Source organism: Podarcis filfolensis, assembly GCF_964270895.1.
Source record: "Podarcis filfolensis genome assembly, chromosome: 8".
Lineage (NCBI taxonomy): Eukaryota > Metazoa > Chordata > Lepidosauria > Squamata > Lacertidae > Podarcis > Podarcis filfolensis.
Genome location: NC_139611.1, coordinates 89,747,550 through 89,761,818, shown reverse-complemented (window position 1 = coordinate 89,761,818; position 14,269 = coordinate 89,747,550). Strand labels below are relative to the sequence as shown.

Genomic DNA, 14,269 nt, shown 5'->3' with positions numbered 1-14,269 from the left:
CCTCCCCCCAGGTTCTACTCAGCAGCACTCGTTCACCCCATGGCACCCACTGGTGAGCTCACATCATCTTTTTAAGAGCAAATCTCCAAACTTTGTGGGTGTCTTCCAGCAAATTGTCACAGAATTCGCTCAGGCCCTATTTGATGACTTCTACAATTCATAACTACACAGTGTCGATATACCTGAGTTGGCTGGACAGCCAATGCAAAGAAAACATTTCTCCAACATATTTGGTGGTCAGTCTGGGCAATCGCATGGGCCAGCAGTGTGTGAGGATTTCTCAAACCTACTGGAATGGCAACCAGCCTCTTGCAAGAGCTTTTGTTGTTTAGCCATGTCCAACTCTTCATGACCCCCTGGACCAGAGCACGCCAGGCCCTCCTGTCTTCCACTGCCTCCCGCAGTTTGGTCAAACTCGTGTTCGTAGCTTCAAGAACACTGTCCCACCATCTCGTCCTCTGTCATCCCCTTCTCCTTGTGCCCTCCATCTTTCCCAGCATCAGGGTCTTTTCCAGGGAGTCTTCTCTTCTCAGGAGGTGGCCAAGGTATTGGAGGCTCTGCTTCAGGATCTGTCCTTCCAGTGAGCTACAAGGTCCTTATTTCTTGGCCCTGGAGAAGATATGCTTTCCTCTGAGTTCCATAAGGAAGACATGGGCTGGTGGAGGCCTGTCCTGACTGGCGTATAAACAACACAGGCCCTGTGCTGTCTGAATGGAAAACTAGTATCATCTTCCCACTTTATACAAAATGGGATAAGAAGGATCCACAAAACTATTGGCCAATTAGCTTGTTAGACATCTCCTCAAAGTTATATACACGGTATCTCCCTCAAAAATTACCCAACTGGTTGCAAAATGACATTAATCATAAAGAACAATGGGGATTCAGATTGGGAGGCAGTATCGTTGATCCATGTTTTACTCTGAACCATATTATAAGGAAGTATGCCAGGAATATTAAGAATAATCTTTATGTAGCCTTTTATTGATCTTTCTTCTGCATTCGACTCTATTACTTGAAGCAGACGGTGAGAGAAATTTCAAATTGCTGACATCGACCGTCGGCTTCTGCTATTGATCCAAGAACTATACGCAGCAATACACAAATGAGGGTCAGAGTAGGTCTGAATGGTGTTATGTCTGATGCTTTTAAGGGGCTGATGCCACGAGGGGTGAAGCCAAGTTGCGTTCTGGCTCCCACTGTTTTCAACATTATATTAATGGTTTGATGCCATATTTAGCCAATGCAAACTTCCCCCCTCCAGTCACTAGGAACAGAAAGACCCTCGCTCTCGATGTATGAAGATACATCAAGTTTCAGTGCTCCTGTGTCTTTCCTGATTGGGCGTCAGAGATTTCTTAGAGATGTCCAGCATGTACTGTAAACAGGAAAGCCTAACTGTAAATTACTCCACAACCAAGATGGTGATTTTTGGCACACACAGTCCTAGGTATCAATGATGCTTAGATTAGCAAGCTGTAGAACAGAGTTGCTCCTTTAGATACATGTAGTGAAACCCTCCCTAGGAAGTGTCATATGGAGGTGGTAGAAGTCAAAGCACAGAGGACCTCAGAGGCCTGAATGAGGTTCTGTCACAATAAGGGAGGGCAGCTGAGTGAACCTGCCCTAAATATATTTGGTAGCAAAGTGCTTCCTCAAATGCTCTACGGTGTCAAAATCTGGGGCTCTGATACAAACTCCATAAACGTTTTGGAAACTGTGCAGAATAATTTCTTTCAGAAGCTGTACTCTCTGCCATCAAGAATATCAGCAGCTCTTCTTCATACAGAATCGGAGTGGCCAGCAATTAAGACAAGAGCAGACTGTGTTCGGTTAAAGTATATTTTTAAAAATTCTACTCTGCCTATTAAGGGACGTGGGTGGCGTTGTGCGTTAAACCACAGAGCCTAGGACTTGCCAATCAGAAGGTCGGCGGTTCGAATCCCGGTGACAGGGTGAGCTCCCGTTGCTCGGTCCCTGCTCCTGCCAACCCAGCAGTTCCAAAGCACGTCAAAGTGCAAGTAGATAAATAGGTACCGCTTCGGCGGGAAGGTAAACGGCGTTTCCGTGCGCTGCTCTGGTTCGCCAGAAGCGGCTTCGTCATGCTGGCCACATGACCCAGAAGCTGTACGCTGGCTCCCTCGGCCAATAAAGCGAGATGAGCGCCCCCACCCCAGAGTCTGCCACGACTGGACCTAATGGTCAGGGGTCCCTTTACCTTTGCTATGCCTATTGAGCATTTGCCTGCAGTTTGGCTATATGGAACTGGGTGATAACCAACTCTGGGAAGCAGCTCGTCAAGAAGTATTAGACTATTATTATTTTCCAGAATTGAAATCTGCCTTGACCTTGAATAAGTGTCAACTAAGCTCTTCTGGATAGAATCGAAAAGGGATCTGCACCTAATTAAAACACTTAATTTCCCCCTTGGTAACCATTCTTGAGGGCAGAGCATTTTAGTGCTAGTTATCTGACAAACTCTCACCAATTTCCTTAAGAAATGCCTTTACTGAGCTGTGTTTCAAGGACCGTCTTGGATGGCCACTAGAAGATCCAGCAGGCAGACAGACTTAGTATTTGTGGTCAACCTCAGGTGGAAGACATCGCTCACGATCTGTCAGCCTGCCCCTTATAGAGAGATCCAAGAGACGAGAGTCTGAAATCTTTGTTCGCACAAGCAAGCAGGCACACCCCAGCAGAAATGACCCCGTTTTTTTTGAGTCAGAATAATAGCTTCTTTACACAGAGTGGTCCTCTATGCTTTGGCTGCAGGAAAAAAAATCAGGAAAAAGGGAGTTAGATAAAATCACTATAAATTGTTGTGGTGATCAGTGGGTTTGATCTGAAGTCAAGCTGGACAACATTTTGGCGTCTCTAGTAATTTCTCTCTCTTACATCATGGATGTTGGTAAACTGGATTTTAGAAAGGCAAAATAACATTGGAATTGCAGCTGTCAGAGATGCACAAGGGAAACTGTTTTAATGCTCAGGAATTTGGCAGTCTTTGGTACATTATGCCTTTTTATATTATGGATGCCTGCTCCATATTATTTTATTGACACTATTGCTTAATACAAGGTTTGTCATGGCCTTTGGCTAGAACAATAAAATTATGAACTGAACTGCTCTCAGGAGAGCGGAGCGCCCTGAGGGGAAGGGAGCGTCGCTTCCCCATCGCTCACTTTATTTAAAACCATTTACAACCGTTTCCTTTCGGCAACTCCTGCAGCCAAACCAAATGCGCAGCTTTCCTTTTCTTTGGTCCACATCAGCTACGCCGAGGGGGGGCGGGTCCTGTCGTCTGGACAGCCTTGGACCTCCAGAAACACGGCCCCGGATTGCGGTTGACAAAAATGCAGCGCCAAGAATGAAAACCAGTCAAAACTACCAAGTCCCACCAGGCACTCTCTCCCCAAAAGGGGGGTTCCCTTAGTGGACGGGCAGAGGACCCGTCTCGTCCACGGGGCAGGGGGCTTGGCGATGGGAGCGCAATGGAGGCGCGGTGTGTCCGCAGCCGGCTGGAGAGCGGGGCGCAAGAGGCAGCGACCATCTCCCGACAGTCAGGTTGGCCCTCTGCGCCCTCTGGGGGCAAAAAGCGCCCCAAGTGCCCCGGAAAGCCGAAGCAGCCCTCAGCGCCCCACCCCGGCCCTCGGCTGCCCAGCGGCATTACGGAGAGAAGCGCGCCCGGCGCCGCCGTCTTGCGCCAAAGGGCATCCCCGCTCCGCTCTCGGGAGCCAAAAAGCAGGCGAGGCAACGCCAGGGAAGGGGGCGCGCGGGGGTCGAGGGGCGCTCCCGGAGCTGGCCGGTTCCTGACGGCGGAGAGGCTCCCCCCAGCGGGCATGGCCGAGCCGGGGCTACGGCGCCTGCTCGGCTTTGGCGGTGGGGGGAGAGGAGAGGAGGAGCCACCGCCGCCTCCGCGACGCCGGCAGCCGAGCCGCGCTCCGACGCAGGCGAGCAGGACTAGGACGGCGGAGCGGGCAAGGCGCGGCCGGGCCTCGGGGCTAGGGGGCAGGGGACGCGCCCGGATGGAGGAGCCGCCCTCCGGCCCCGCCGACTGAGCGACGCCCGCCGCGGCCCCGGCAGGCGGACAGGAGGAGCCGCCGACGGGCGCATGGCCAACCGAGCCGGAGCCGCCGCCGCGGAGCCCCCAGGAGCAGCAGCCGGGGAGGGGCGGCAGCAGCAGCAGCAGCAGGGACGGCGCCGCTCCCGAGGGAGGCCGTGGGGCCAGGTAAGAGGGCGCGGCTACATGGGGGGGGGCACTCGCGGCTGCTGGGCAGGGGCCCCTTCCTCCCCGGCTCGAAATCGCCTCGAAATTGGCCAGCGCTTGCAGCCTCCCGCTCTGCCCCGAGGCGGGGCAGGCGGCCATGAGTGGAGGGATTCCCCCCCCCCCCCCCACGAGAGAAGCGCCCACGCTTCCTCGCCCTGCCCGGCGGCGCTGGCTTGTGTGTCCCCCACGCCCCGGACGAGCGATCCTCCGCTCCAGCGCAGGCGTGGGGAGAACGCCGTTTCAGCACCCGGAGGCAGCAGGCTGCGCCCCCAGGGAAGTTTGCCGCTGGCTCCGGGCCCCGCAAGAACCGCCCCCCTTTGGACGGCAATGCGCGCTCTCCTGGGTTTGTGTGTTGTGGGTGGGGGGCGCTCCGTGTTTTCCGTTCCGCCTCCCGTTCTCAAGGCTTGGCTTAAGCGGCCCGCCCCTCCCGGGGCAGAGACCCGGCGACCTGCTCGCTGCAGCCACCGCAACCTTGACTTGCGGGCAGGCGGGGCGGCTCCTCTTCTGCCAAGGCGGCGCCCCCTTCCTGGCCCGGCCCGGCTCGAGGGTCCTGCGCTCCGTCCTGGCTCGGCACCCGCCCGGCGGCGCCAAGGACGGGCCCAATCTGCTGCTCCGCAGCCGCCTGGAAAGGCGAGGCGAGCTCCGAGGGGGCGCCCCGGCTTCGCTCGCCCCCACAGTTGGGGAAGCCTCCGTTTGACTGGGGCGGGTGCGCCGGAGGAGGCGGCCTGGCCTCCTGGGGTCGTCGAAGGAGGCGTTCCTGCTTCCGAGTCGGCCGTCTGATTTTGGTGGGCAGAGAAAGCGAGCTGCCGGAGCTGGAGTTTCCAGGCCGAGGCCTCCTCGGGAGGAGACGAGGGCGGCGCCCGCGGGAAGCTTGGGGACTCGCCCGCCCCGTCGGGGGTGGCTCTCCGCCGCCGCATCCCTGTCCCCGCCGGAGGGAGGGGGTTCCAGGCGGGCTTCTCGACCCTTTATTTGGGGAGCCGATGGCAGGACGGAAGGAGGAGCTGCAGGCTGCGCCCCGGCCACTCCTCGGATGTTCCACCGGCGGAGCAGCTTCCCAGGTTCTCGAAGAGAACCTAGACCTTGCGGCGGGGGCTCCTCGGTGCCATTCAGGCTGCCGAAGACCGAGTCAGACCCGCAGTCCACCCAGCTAAGGACCAGCAGCCACGGCTCTGCTGACCGTCGGAGGTCCCTCCCGGCCTGCCTGCAGATGCCGCCTTCGGGGCTCGAACCTGCTGGGCGAAGGTGCTTGGCGGAGCTGGTGCACGGAGCCATTTCGAAGCGTCACGTGCTTCCTTCCAGGCCAGAGAGAGAAGGGTGCAAAAGATGCGCGGAAGCAAATGGTCCAGTTGTCTGAGGGGGGGAGGGGAAGTGCTTGCCGCTGCCTTCCTTGCGGGCTGCCAGTGGGGGGAGCTAGAGAGCCTCATCGGCCTCCCCTGCTCTGGGGAAGCGAAGATCCCACCGGCCCCGTGCGCCCCTCCTGGGGTGTCCCCGACTCTGCTTTGCTCGAGTGTCTGTGTGTCTCTCTCGTCAAGGGGCGTCCTGTGGAGGGATGGAGCCCTGCTTTAGGGGAGAAGGGTCCAGTGGTCAGAGCTCCAGGGTTAGGCCCCTCTCTGCTGCAGTCCTTGGAAGTGATGCTGTGCAGGCAGAGTTCCTGTTTCCTGCTGACGTGGCTCTGGAAGAGCTGCAATGCTCCTGCTGTGCGGCTCATGATGACCCCATAGCCCTCTGGCCAGTTGGAGTGGGAGAGTGGCTTGTGGCTTAGGACCCCCATTCCTTGTGGATCTCCTTCTGGTGGGACTCCAAAGCTCCTCTCTCAGGCTGATGCCAGCCAGGATAAGACTCACCCACTGCCTCTGCCCTCCGTGGCTCCCCGCTGAGCTCTGGTCCAGGCAGCAGCACCCCAAGTGGAGAGGGTGGTATTGGGGTAAGCCTTTGGTGCCTGCAATGGCCCTGAGAGAGTCTGCCTCAGTGAGCAAGGTGCCCCCCCGGGGGCTGGGGGAGTCCCCATGCACTAACTACCCTGCACTCCTGCACTGTGGGGCTGGCCCCATGGGGCCTTTAACTCCTCCTAGCCTCTGGGAGCCTCTATCTTCCACAACCTCCTCGGGAGCAAAGAGAGAGATCCCTTCCGTCACTAATACGCTTCCCGCAATGGGCATTTCAGGGAAGCAGGGAAAGGTCATTGCTGCCCACGCAAATGCTTCTGTGCTAATATAATATGGCAGAATACTTCTCCGGGTTCCGTAAACGAAGCTTTGCTTCCTGGAGAGATGCTGTTTGGGGCTGCCTTTTCCTCTTGGTTTGAGCCTTTGGGGACTTGCGGAACGAGCAGCTGAGACCCGGAAGTCCCGCCTCTCCCTTCCTGCCATTTTGCCCACCTTGAAAGGTCAAGGCTCTTCCTGCCAGCCTTCTGCACTCCTCTGGGTGCCCTCCTGGTGGCCTGGATGTGTCGTCCAGCCTCCGCCCTCTGGCCCCGTCCCCTCCCTCGGTCCTTCTCTCTGGCATTGCATGGGGTTGGCCTAGATGACCTCTGGGTCCCCTTCCAACCCGACAATTCTGTGAGTCTGTGAATGTGGCTTTCGCTTCCCTCCCTCACCTGTGTGGGCTTTTTGTGGCTGTGCATTCCAAATATACTTAATTTGGGTTGATTCCCACCTGCAATTAGCACATCTCCTCCTCCTGCCTCACCCTCCCCTCTGCTTTCATCTTGTGTGGTTAACTGGAAGGGGAGAGGGGCTGATCCTCTGGCCAAGGGGAAGGGGGTGGCTGAGGGTCTGTAGGCCACTCAGCAGGTGAGATGCAGCTCTGGTGACTCAGAGGCCGTCTGTTCATGGATGAGGAGAGAGTCTCCTGCTGGCGTGGCTACCAGACTTCTATATTGTGGAGCTGGGAAAGAGGCCTCCAGAAGTCCTTCTGGCTGGCCATTTACCCCCGCGTGGGCTGGGGGCTCCTCCTGCCTTCTGACCAAGGTGCAGGGTCAGTGCAGAGTGGAAGGTGGCCCTCTCTGTGTGGACTTCCATGGCACAGAGCAGAGGTGCAGTTGGATCTCTTGCTTGGAGCCTCTTGTGTGGAGGTCTCCTCATCTTGCAGGGTTAGTGTTACCTTTGCAAGGCGCCTGCTCAGCTGAGGGAAGGTGAAGGAGTAGAGCATGTCCTGCTTTCTTGCTGCAGGAAGGGGCAGAGGGAGAGAGTGCTGCCTCCTATGGAGTCAGGCAAGCTCAGTCCTGTCTGCACTGCCTGGTAGCTCTGGGCAGAAGCTGTTGACTCCCCAGGAGCTTCTGTCTGGAAGGAGATGCTCTGCCCCTGATCCGCGAGGGCCTTTCCTCGAGGTGGAGCAGAGTGACTTTCAAAGGAAGGCAAACCGTAAGCTGCTTTGAGCATGATTTTGTGTGTGGAAAAGAGGCAAACAGATGGATTGATTGGTTGATTGATTGAGCAACCAGCTGTGCCAGTCGAGGGTCCTGCACATCTGTCTGTCTTGGAAGGCCAGTTCTCTTGGGAGAAGGGCCTTTGGTGGGCCAGACCCTGTGGGTGGACATGGGGCAGGTGTTCAGACCATGCCCTGCCCCATCTCCCAAGACGAAAGAGGGCCAGGGCAGTGTTTGTTTTTTTGTTGCATTTATATCTCATATTTTTTCCTCCAAGGAGCTCCAAGTGGTGTACATTGTTCTCCTGCTCCCCATTAAATCTTCACAACGACCCTGCGAGGTAGGATAGGCTGAGAGGCAGGGACTGCCTCCCCCACCCACCCCAGGTCGCACCCCGTGAGCTGAGTGGCTGAGTGGGGATTTGAACCCTGCTCTCTCCCAGGTCCCAGTCTGGCCCCCTCCCCACTACAGCACACTGACTCTCTCAGAGTCCTGTTGATGCTGCATGGAGGGCAGTGCTTGGAGTGAGGAGGATGTTTGCTTGGCAATCCGGGGTGGGGGGAGCGCAAAGCCTTCTCCAGCCTCCTGGTCCACTGTGGCAGGTTGCCTTGCTCAGCCAAGGCTCTCCTTCTTCGGATGGCCAAGCGAGGCCTGCGGGAATGGGGAAGGGAGAGCAATATGGCTGCTTGCTCAGCGCAAAACTTCTGAAGAATCTGCAGGGGATGGGGGGGGCAGGCAAAGCAGGAGAGGGAGGACGGAGGCCTGTTCTGGCACTGGTGATAAATGGCCAAGAGAGGCAGCCGGCTTGTTTGAGGGGTCTGCTCATTTATCAAAATAGATGGCTCTGTTTTGCTGCAGCATCTGCAAACGACCGTGGGCTCCAAAAGGGGTTGGGGGTTGAAGTTTGGGTCTTGAGGACAGCATATGTCAGTTGCAAGGAGTCTTGGAAGACGATGATTATTTATTATTGTGGTAGTTGTCATCTGCTTCTGCCCCACCTTCCTCCAAGGAGAGAAAGACTGTGGACGTTGTTCTCCCTGCATTTTATCTTCACAGCAACCCAGTGAAGCAGGTGACACTGAGAGAGGCAGGGACTGGCCCAAGGTCACGCCCAGGGAGAGCTTTGCGGCTGACGGGGGAGGATTTCAACCCGGGTCTCCCAGATCCTGGTGTTACATGAATTTTAAGGTGTACACATAGTGGACATACACTCCACAGAAAACCCTCACCCTTCTTGGTGGTAGATAATAATAATAATAATAATATAATAATAATAATTTATTATTTATACCCTGCCCACCTGGCTGGGTTTCCCCAGCCACTCTGGGCGGCTCCCAACAGAATTAAAAGCACAATAAAACATCAAACATTAAAAACCTCCCTAAACAGGGCTGCCTTCAGATGTCTTCTAAACATCAGATAGTTGTTTATTTCCTTGACATCTGATGGGAGGGCGTTCCACAGGGCAGGCACCACCACCAAGAAGGCCCTCTGCCTGGTTTCCTGTAACCTCACTTCCCAGTGAGGGAACAGCCAGAAGGACCTTGGAGCTGAACCTCAGTGGATGATGGGGGTGGAGATGCTCCTGCAGGTCTACAGGTATACACTCCTTCAGGCGTCTGCTCTGCATGCAAAGGCTCCCAGTTCATTCTTTGGCACCTCCAGGTAGGACTGGGAAATCCCTGGCCGAAACCCTGGAGAGCTGCTGCCAGTCAGTGCAGACAATACTGAGGTGTGAGGTGGACTCTTAACACCAGTCTGACACTATAACCGCACTAGGAAGCATAGGAACCAAGCAAACTGCCTCACGTGGAATCAGGCTGTGGCTACATCTGTTTACGCTGCTTGTTCGTGCTCGGGGAAGCCATTGCGCCGTGGCCTCTGCTATTGTTGCACTAATTATAATAATACCTTGATTGTCCATGTACAACCTGTGTACAATGAAATGCACAATGGCTGCAATACTCATCGGCCCCAAACAGCAGAGGCCGGGATGACAGCAGTCCGTCAACATGTGGGGGCTACTCATGGTCTGCAAAGATGGCCAGTGGCTGCCTAGGTTTCAGCCAGATGCAAAGCTGTCGTGGCTGATCTTGGAGGAGGATGGAAGGGGGCTTGGAACCTTGCTCAGGGGGCTCAATTTCCGTGGCATTTCTTCTCACTATAAGCCTTAAATAATAAAAAGAACAGTTTTCACATCTGCTGAGCAGGTGCCCTGACTTTGAGAATTTGCACTCTGGCATTATAACAACAGACATTGTTTCTCTGGAGGGTGAATCACCACCGCCTGACATTCGGAGATCTCAGGTGACCCTCCCCAGCTCTCCTCCATCTCCTCGCTCTCCCCTGCTTTTCAGGAAAGGGGGTGGGCCCTCCTTCCTGTACTCTGTCATTCGGCACCTCCTTGGCAAGTGTTCAGGGAAAAGCCATCCCCGCCCCCCTGACTGTTTCCAACACTTCCTTTGCTCACTACAATTAGGAGCCATTTCTGAGTTAGAAAATTGCAGGCTCTTCATCTGAGCTCAGAATAGATTCCCTCGGAGTCTGTGTGTCCTCAACGCGAGGCTCATCTTTACCTTTGTGGAATTCCTCCCCTCCCTTTCAGAGAGAGGTTTATTTTGAGGCCTCCGGCATCAGGCAAGCGACTTCTCTCCCCATCATCCTCTGTGCCCGTGTGAAACGTGGCCGGCCTGGGCAGGCTCTCCTCCTCCTCCAGCTGAGCCAGCAGCAAAGGCTTTCTCTGCTGGACCCAGAGGCCTTCGAGTGACTGGGAGGCACCTGAGGAGGGAGGGGCCTCCTAACCTTTGCAGATTTCCTGGTGGGCCCTTTCAGTCTGGAGAAAAGGCAAGGAAGAGACAACAGGACAGGAGCTTGTAGAATTAGGCATGGCACAGAGAAAATGTGCAGCTTCTCTACTTCATAACACTAGGACTGCTGGGCATCCAGAGAAGCTGAATTTTGGGAGGTTCGGGACAGATCAAAGAAATAGTGTTAAGAGTCCACCTCACACCTCAGTATTGTCTGCACTGACTGGCAGCAGCTCTCCAGGGTTTCGGCCAGGGATGTTCCCAGTCCTACCTGGAGGTGCCAAAGAATGAACTGGGAGCCTTTGCATGCAGAGCAGACGCCTGAAGGAGTGTAGACCTGTAGACCTGAAGGAGCGGCTCCACCCCCATCGTTCTGCCCGGACCCTGAGGTCCAGCTCCAAGGACCTTCTGGCGGTTCCCTCATTGTGAGAAGTGAGGTTACAGGGAACCAGGCAGAGGGCCTTCTCGGTGGTGGCGCCCTCCCATCAGATGTCAAGGATATAAACCTTGGAACTCCCTCCCACAAGAGGCAGTCATGGCCACCAGGGTGGAGGGCTTTGAAAGAGGATTAGACTTATTTGCAGAGTTGCTCTAGTGCTCGGATCCTGCTCGCTGGTTTCCTAAAGGCATCCGACCAGCCACTGAAAGGGCAGCATGCTGGACTCTAGGGGGCATTGGCCTGATCCAGCAGCCTCTTGTACTGCTCTTCTGGCCCTTGTGAAGCCCCATAGGGTTGGGACGTCTGCCACAGCCTGCGTCTGGCCAAGCGGCGAGCTGCGCATCCTGGCCTGCCCTCCCTGCGCGTTCTGTGGGCTGGGTCATCCCTGTTTGCTCAGACAGTTTCAGCTGTCAGAAACGGGCTTCCTCTCCCGCCGCGCCTGGATGTTCAGAGAGCCAGACCCCGTGAATCTTCCAAAAATAGATACCCCATTTATCAAACCTGCTTAAAGGCACCCGGCGCGTTGGCGGTGGCTCAGGCCTGCCGCACGAAAGAGAGGCTGTGATTCAGGAGCTGGTGGCGCGTCTTGGCCTCATGAGAAGCACCACAGAGGATGGGCTGGCCTGGAGGAGGAGGCAGCAATGCCTGGAGGACACCTTGTCCACGACCCCGGCTTCTGGAGAGGCCACTGTTTCTGGCAGGGGAGAGTCCCTGGGCTTATGACCTTCTCTGTGGCTCCAGCGCAGTTCTGGATGCGTGCTTCCCTAGCGGAGTAATCTGAACCCCCATCAAACTGAGCTCACTGTTTATGTCCTCCAAGTGCTATTCTTAAAATCACGACTACAAAAGCACATTATGCAAATATTAATCTAGTGCTAACCACCCCGCTTTCTTCCTGTGCTGATCTAATGATTTTTTATGGCAGCCTCTTTTGAAGCGCTGCATTATAATTCTGTATAGAATTAAAAATCATCAAAGGCACCCCACTGCAACCATGCAATTACTCTTATTTGTTTTATATCTTCTGTAAATAAAACAGCATTTATATATGACCTGCCCTTCCAGTCACTCATTCTGCGGGTGATTCCTTCGTCATTTCACAACGGCCGGCCACTAAACGTGGAGCTGAAGACAGGCAGCCCCTGTGGCCACGGAGGGAGGGGGGTTGTGGCTCAGGAACATGCGTGGGGTGGGGCAAGGCTGGGACATTGAGAGGACGGAGACCATTGGGTGCCAGATAACTGATTTTGGAGTATTTCTTTTAAAATTTGTGTCCTGCCTTCTGTCCATCAAGAGGACTTATCTGCCTCCTAGGAGAAAAAAATACTCCTATAAAAAACCCCACCTCATTAATTCATAGAAGCATCTACTCATTTTGAATGGTTAAGTGCAATGAAAAAGTCAGCTGGCTCCTTGAGATTCTACTTCCTGGCTAGAATTCTCCAGAACTTTTGTGTCAAGATGGGCTGGAAGGGTGCGGAGTGTCTGTGTGTCTTTTGGCCTTCAGGCCTTGGGCGGTGTTTGGTGGGAGGGAGTGGGGAGACACCCACTGAGCCCCCCCAAACATGTCCCAGGGTCAGATGTGGATTTGGGGCTGTGCTGCTAAGCCGCTCTCTGCTAAATGGGCCTGGCTCTCAGTTAGCAGCTTGCTTTGCCTTTATCTCCATGAGTGAATGGAAGCCTTTTCCTCTTTAAGCAGGTGAGGCCTCAGCAGCCTTGAGAGCTGCAACCTTTTCCCCCTGGCAGCCAACCAGGTCAGGATTCATAGAATTGGAAGGGAACCCCTGGATCATCTAGTCCAACCCTCTGCAGTGCTGAAGAATCTCTGACAGATGGCCATCCAACCTCTGCTTGAGAAACAACCAAGGAAGGAGGGTCCTCCTCTGCCTTCTGAGGAAGTCTGTTCCACTGCTGAAGAGCTCTTACCCTCTTCCATGTGGCAGCCTTTCAGATATTTGAAGGTGGCTAGCCTATCCCTTCTCAATCTCTTCTGCAGGCTAAACATCCCCAACTCCCTCAACCATGTGGCTTGTTTCCCAGACCCTTCTCTGTCGCCTCCTCTGTGCATCTTCTAGCTGTTTCCATGTGAATGGCTTCTCCATATTCCCTGCTCCCTGAGCTGCACCAATACCAGTCTAGTGGTGTAGTGGTTAAGAGCGGTGGACTCGTAATCTGGTGAACTGGGTTCGCTTCCCTGCTCCTCCACATGCATCTGCTGGGTGACCTTGGGCCAGTCACACTTCTCTGAAGTCTCTCAGCCCCACTCACTTCACAGAGTGTTTGTTGTGGGGGAGGAAGGGAAAGGAGATTGTTAGCCGCTTTGAGACTCCTTCGGATAGTGATAAAGCAGGATATCAAATCCAAACTCTTCTTCTTCTAGATTCCTTTGCACACACACAGAAAGTGTTTATTATGACATTTAATTGAACTTTTCTGCTGTCTGCGGGCAGGTGGCATATTAAAGGTGGCCTTATCGCAGCACCCCAGATCAGATGGCAGCATGGGCTGCAAGTGAAAAACTACAGCGAGCCTGGGGTGGGGGCAAATGACAGCAGTCCAACCCCAACGGCAGTGGGGGTGGAAGAGGAAGTGGGGCAGCAGTGGGAACCTCGGGAGGAAAAGGACATGAGTGCATGAGAGAGGTTTCTAGGGAGGGAGGGGTGGGCTTCTTGGCCCTGCCCTTTCCCCTTTGGGCAAAAGGATGCTCTTATCAGAAGGAGCCATGTGACCTCCCCTAATGCACTTGTTGGCCAACCCAGCCCAAACTATTGATTTGCTTTCAGCACTAATGCAGCAGAGCCAGGCTGAGCTTGCCAGCAGCCCATCTGCGGGAGATGCGTCAAGCCCTTCAACGTGAATTATTCACCGCTGCAAGCAGACCCCTTGGCAGCCCCCACGGTGGAGTCGCGAGCCCCCCGGGGCTTCTGCAGCACCAGAATCCATCCCGGCCAAGTCCCCAGAGGAGCGAAATGTGGGCGCAATTAAGTTGGAAGGCTGGACTGCTGGGATGGGGTGTGTGTGAGAGAACAGCTCTCTTTTGAGCAGCGGCCTCAGCGGCCTTGCAGAGTGGAGGTTTCAGCACCCTGGACAGCTCCATGCTGGACTCCAGCGCAAGAAGGAGCCTTAAGCTCTGCCATCGCCTTCACTTTAGTCCAGCCTTTCTCAACCTGTGGGTCCCCAGATGTTGTTGAACTACAACTCCCATCACCCCTAGCTAGCAAGGCCAGAGCTCAGGGATGATGGGAGTTGTAGCCCAACAACATCTCAACCCCAGGTTGAGAACCACTGCTTTAGTAGCTTTTCCCTCGAAGGGAAGGCCTCCGTTCATCTGTGAGCTGGAGTCCTCCAAATCGGACGAAGGCAATGTGGTCTCTCCTCAGGCTAGAGAT

General features: G+C 55.1%; 2 protein-coding genes and 1 long non-coding RNA gene across 5 annotated transcripts in view; 2 read left to right on the top strand and 1 right to left on the bottom strand.

Moving 5' to 3' along the window:
- The window catches only part of LOC310768596 (uncharacterized protein), a 191,400-nt gene that overhangs the window by 22,600 nt on the left and 154,531 nt on the right, over positions 1 to 14,269 (top strand). The gene's annotated exons all lie outside the window — the stretch shown is intronic.
- LOC310769158 overlaps positions 1 to 14,269 on the bottom strand; it is a 254,965-nt gene that overhangs the window by 138,847 nt on the left and 101,849 nt on the right. The gene's annotated exons all lie outside the window — the stretch shown is intronic.
- The window catches only part of LOC310768680 (leucine-rich repeat and fibronectin type III domain-containing protein 1-like protein), a 69,199-nt gene continuing 58,925 nt past the window's right edge, over positions 3,996 to 14,269 (top strand). Inside the window, exon 1 of the mRNA XM_083627297.1 lies at positions 3,996 to 4,228. The gene's annotated coding sequence lies outside the window, so the exon portion shown is untranslated. The remainder of the gene's footprint in view (positions 4,229 to 14,269) is intronic.